Here is a 5,559-nt window from a genome sequence, read left to right as displayed (position 1 = left end):
CTTAAAAAAAAAAGTTTAAAACCTGAGTCTTGGAAGGGGAGCAGGAGTTTGTCAGGAAAACAAGGTGAAGAAGGGAAGTCTCAACAGAAGAAAAGCAGTTATATACCACTTCTTACATACTTGATAGAAGACTAATCCCACCCCTACATCTTTGTTCAGGTGGTTCCCTCTTTTAGGAATTCCCACACACTCCTATTTTGGGAGTAAATCCTATGCCAAAAACCAAGGGAGGTTCTTATGCTTTGTGAGGCCCCAAATTAGTAGCTCCTTTACATGTATAATCTAATTCAGGAGTCTGCAATCTACAGCCCTGAGGCAAATCTGGCCTGTTGTCTGTTTTGATAAATAAAGTTTTATTGGAACACAGTCATGCTTATTCATTTACATATTGTCTGTGGTTGCTTTTGTGTTTTAATGGTAGAGTTGAGTAGTTGTGACAAAAACCATATGGCCTAACAAGTCTAAAAGACTTACTATCTATTCTTTTACAGAAAAGTTTGCTGACCCCTAATCTAATTTAATGCTGAGGGAGAAACCATTATTATCCCTCTTATACAGAGAAGGAATCTGAGGCACCAAAAGGTCCCATAGCAGGTTAGTGGTATAGCCAAGATGTAAACTCCCAAAGTCTAACTCAGAGCTTATGCTCCTAGCCACTACACTACACTTCAATGAATGTCTTTTGAACATCAATTAATTTCTGTTGGTAAAGAGACAAAGATATCAATATAATTTGTCATCCAACCCAGGACAGCTCTGACAGTGAACAGAGGTGCTATTAATAACTATATCTGGACAAGGGGCACCAAACCTCTTCTGGGCAATCTGTGATGTGGGATCACCCTAGAGATAGGAACAGAGATAAACAAGATAGAACAAAATACATAGATAAAATAATGAAAGATGTTTTACTTCATAATCCAGATAAGTGTACTTTCTTGCTTTAGAGTTGTACACATCTACATTAAGAATACTTTCTGGTGAATTTTTATGTCACTCTCACTAGCTTATGATATTTCATCTTACTTAAGCAATGAAAATAATTCTTACTGTTCAAATACTCCAGGTTAATTATGTTGTGTGGGGGTGGGGTGGGGGTGGGTGTTCTGTTTAATATTCCACTCTACTCTCAGCTGGCTTATAAGGTGAGAGGGAACATGGCCAGACAATCCATGGAAATGGCATAAGGCACATCAGAAAAAAAAATGTGTAGAATCTTATGTGCAGCAGATGTGTGATAGCTACTTACTTTTAGACAAATTTATAATATAAATACTGCCTTCAATCAATAAAATATAATCAAAACGCATCTAAAACTGGTGGTTCTTATAGATTATTATAGAAAAGAGATGCAATCAATCAGGGAAAGCACATACGATGGAAAAAACAAGACACCTAGGGTGGAGCCCTGGAAAATTCCAACTGGTGAGGGATAAAAGAAAGAGGAACTGACGATGGGAAAGGAGGAGAGAGGGAGGGAGCAGAAGATCAAGAAGAATGGTGTCAGAGGAACTAATGGTGAAATTTTTCAAGGAAGAGGGAAGCATCAAATATCAGACGCAACAAAAATCCACTAAGATAAGGACAAAAATATCCCTTGGATTTAATAATTAGCAAGGTGGTTTTTTTAGAAATTGTGTCACAGTAATGATGAAGACAGAGCCCTACCGAACTGCATTGGAGTATAATGTGACTGAGGAAGTAGAAACACCATGAAGCTTGTATATTAAGGGAGAGAAAGATGAGAATTCAGGTTACAAGCTGTTTTTAACACACAAGAGAATTTAAGCAGGTCAAAGACTGATTTCCGATGAAACACATGTCTTCAGACAACTAAAAAGACACAGATCAAAAATCCAATGGAAAAAAGGACAGGTACCTCAATAATAATTAAAGATATGTAAATTAAACAATGAACTTTTCCATATTGATAAAAATTTTTAAATTGATGTTATCCAATATGAAGAAATCAAGTATGGAATTGTTCGCACATACATGTAGATGGGTGGCAGACATTTGGCAATACTCTCAAAATATAAGATGTGCCAAAACAACTTTAAAAAAGAAAAACGAAGCGGGAGGGATTACTCTCTTTACCTGACTTCAAAACTTAGTATAAAGTTACAAGAATCAATTTAATGTAATATTGGCATCAGTTTAATGTAATAGATAAATAGATAAATGGAACAGAGAGTCCAGAAATAGACTCTCACATACATATTCAGCTGATGTTTATTTAACCCTTGGTATTGGTGGTTATCAGTGGTGGGGAATGGACGCCATGTGGAGTTCGTGGCAAGCCACAGTAGGAGAACAACATAGGCTCCTCAAATTTTGGAGCAAGGCCAGCCCATCTGCGGTGGAGGATTAGATGCTTTTGTAAAACATCTGCTGGCAGGCTATCGCACCCAGGTAAAGGCAGAATGCATGACCATGGGACACTAAATGACTACTCCACCAGAACTACCCAGTATGAAGTAGAACCTGTCAAAACCATCAAGTCATTAATTAAGTGGGTTTAGAAAATATCCATTTTAAGATACAAGTGGAACATTCAGGAACAGCAGGAATAAGCAAGCACATGGCATCCACCACTGTTACATCAGCATCCCCTACAGGAACTTCAGGTTGATACCTAAGTATGAGCTCTTTGTGTTCAGGAACCAGCAGGCAAGAGGGAGGTTATCACTATCTTAGAAGAGGTGAATAACCCTGACGTCAGTAGAAAGTGAGGTGCTATCACACAATGTGGGCAGGGAAGAAAACAAAGAACGCATTGATCCACTTGGTACCCCTTGCCCAATTGTGCCATAAAAAGATGTACAGGTTCAGGTCTGAGAAGGGCATAATGGCCAGTGTCCTTTGTCAGCAAAGACATATGTTAGCTGAGAATGGAAAGTGGGGAAGTGAGATGATGAATTATCTGTTATAACCTTGGGACCACGATAGCACCTTGAGCTATAGTTTATCCCACTAATCTCTTCTGAGAGACCATGACCTGAGCTGAAATCAAGAGTCAGACACTCAACTGAGCTATCCAGGAGCCCCTATCTTAACTAATTTTTCTGTCTAGCTGTTCTATGAGCTGCCTAGAGCAGGATGTGAAAATCTCCAATTATGATTGTCGAATTTTTTATATCTCTCTTCAGTTTTTTCAATTTCTGCTTCTTGTATTTTGGAACCCTGTTTTAGGTGCATAAATGTTCATGAACCTTATGTTTTCCTGAGGAATTAATCCTTTGATCTTTTTAAATTGGCCCTCTTTATCTCTGTTAGTACTTTTATTGAGAAGTCTGTTTTGTCTGCTATTAATATAGCCATTCATGCCTTTGTATGTATTTGTATGATACATCATTTCAATCCATTTAATTTTAACTTCTTTGTGTCTTTTTAAAGTCTAGACTTTGTACAGAGCATAAAACTGGGTCTTGCTTTTTTATCCCATTATGAAAATCTCTGCCTTTTCATTGGAGAGTTTAGTTCACTAACTTTTAAAGTAATTATTGCTGAGATTGGATTTAGGTCCACCATCTTATTATTTGTATGTTTGTCTCCTTTGATTTTCTTCTTCTGTGCTTCCCTTCCTATTTCCATTATGAATTTTAAAATACTTTTTAGAGGTTCATAAATTTATCTGTTATGTTTCTGGCTATACCCCTTTGCTTTACTCTTCAGCGGTTTCTCCAGGGATTGCTCTATCATCTTTGACATTCATAGTCTACTTGAAGTCGATATTGTACCAAATCACATAAAATTTAGACACATTCCTACATTATAGGCCTGCCCCCATTCTTCATGCTAGCATTGTTACATGTATTGCATCTAAATGCCTTACAATCCACATAAGACAATGTTATAAGTTTTGTTTCAAACAACCCTAAGCGGGTGCCTGGGTGGCTCAATCAGTTAAACATCTGCCTTTGGCTCAGGTCATGATCCCAGGGTTCTGGGATCAAGCCTTGCTCAGTGGAGAGCCTGCTTCTCCCTCTCCCTCTGCTGCTCTCCCAGCTTGTTCCTCTGTCAGATTAATAAAATCTTTTTTAAAAAAATTAAAAATCCTAAATATTTTAAAGAAATGAAGAGGTTAAAATAGTCTTATATTTACTTACATATTTACTATTTCTCATGCTCTTCAGTGCTTCCTGAAGAACTGAGTTTCCATTTGGTATCATTTTTTTCAACCTGAAAAACATTATGGTCTTCTGGGGATAAATTCTCTTAATTCTTTTATCTAAGATGTCATTACTTCACCTTCATTTTTTTTTAAGATTTATTTATTTATTTATTTATTTGACAGAGAGAGAGAAACAGCGAGAGAGGGAATACAAGCAGGGGGAGTGGGAGAGGGAGAAGCAGGCTTCCCTCTGAGCAGGGAGCCCGATGCGGGGCTCGATCCCAGGACCTGGGATCATGACCTGAGCCGAAGGCAGACGCTTAACGACCAAGCCACTCAGGCGTCCCTTCACCTTCATTTTTGAAGGATACTTTTGTTGGATACAGAATTCAAGGTCGGAGGGTTTTGTTTCGTTTTTCCATACCACTTGAAGGATCTACTGATCTACGGTTTTCTGTTCCCCACAGTTTCTGATAGTAAGTCACCAATCATTAGAATTGTTTTCTATCACATATGGGTTGCTTTTCCCCTGGCTTTCCAGATTTTATTTTTATCTTTAGGTTCTGGCAGCTTGTCTAGGATGTGTTTTCCTCACACTTAACCTGCTTAGAGTTCACTGAGATTCTCAATCAGTACATTTATATCACTTACCAAATTTGGGGAAATTTCAACCATTATATCTTCAAATATTTTGTGTATCCCACTCTTTCCTTGCTCTCCTTTTGGGACTTCAGCTACACATATTCAAGACATTTTGTTACTGTCCCACAAGTCACTGAGGTTCTCTTCCTATCTTTTCAATCATTTCCCCCTCACTTTGAATCATTTCTACTGAGCTATTTCAAGTTCAATCACCCCTTCCTCTGTCATTTTCATTCTGCTGGTAAACTTACCCAGTGAAATTTAAATTTAAGACATTGTATTTTTAAGTTCTAGAATTTTCTTTTTGTTTTTCTTCATAGTTTCTATTTCTTTGCTTAGTTTTAAAAAAAAATCTTTATTCACTGTGAGCATATATATCTTTATTTCATTAAGCACCATTATAATAATTATATTAATATCCCCATATGTTCATTCCAACTTCTGGGTTGGTTGTCTCTTTTCTTGAAATGGGGTTGCAATTTCTCAATTCTTTGACTGTCAAGTAAGTTTTTCTTATATCCTATATATCATGAACGATAAGTTGTGGAGAGTTTGGATTCTATTTCTCTGAAGAGTATTAATATTTTTGTTTTATCAAGTAATTAGCATGGTTGAGCTCAAACTTCAAACTAAGTCTGTGGGGCAGTAGCACAAATCAAAGCTCAGTTCTCGTCTGTAGTTGAAGCGTTAGGAGTCTGTGCCAAATATGCATGGTTCAGGGGTCAGTCAGATATTTGGGCAGAATTTATTCACAGAATTTGGGTTACCTCCTCTTTGAGTCTCTCTTTTCTGGGATTCTCCTC

This window comes from Mirounga leonina, unplaced genomic scaffold (genome assembly GCF_011800145.1).
Source record: "Mirounga leonina isolate KUSES-001 unplaced genomic scaffold, KU_Mleo_1.0 Mir_170, whole genome shotgun sequence".
NCBI classification, from domain to species: Eukaryota; Metazoa; Chordata; class Mammalia; order Carnivora; family Phocidae; genus Mirounga; species Mirounga leonina.
The sequence above is the reverse complement of the archived record's forward strand: the minus strand, read 5'-3'. Positions refer to the sequence as shown.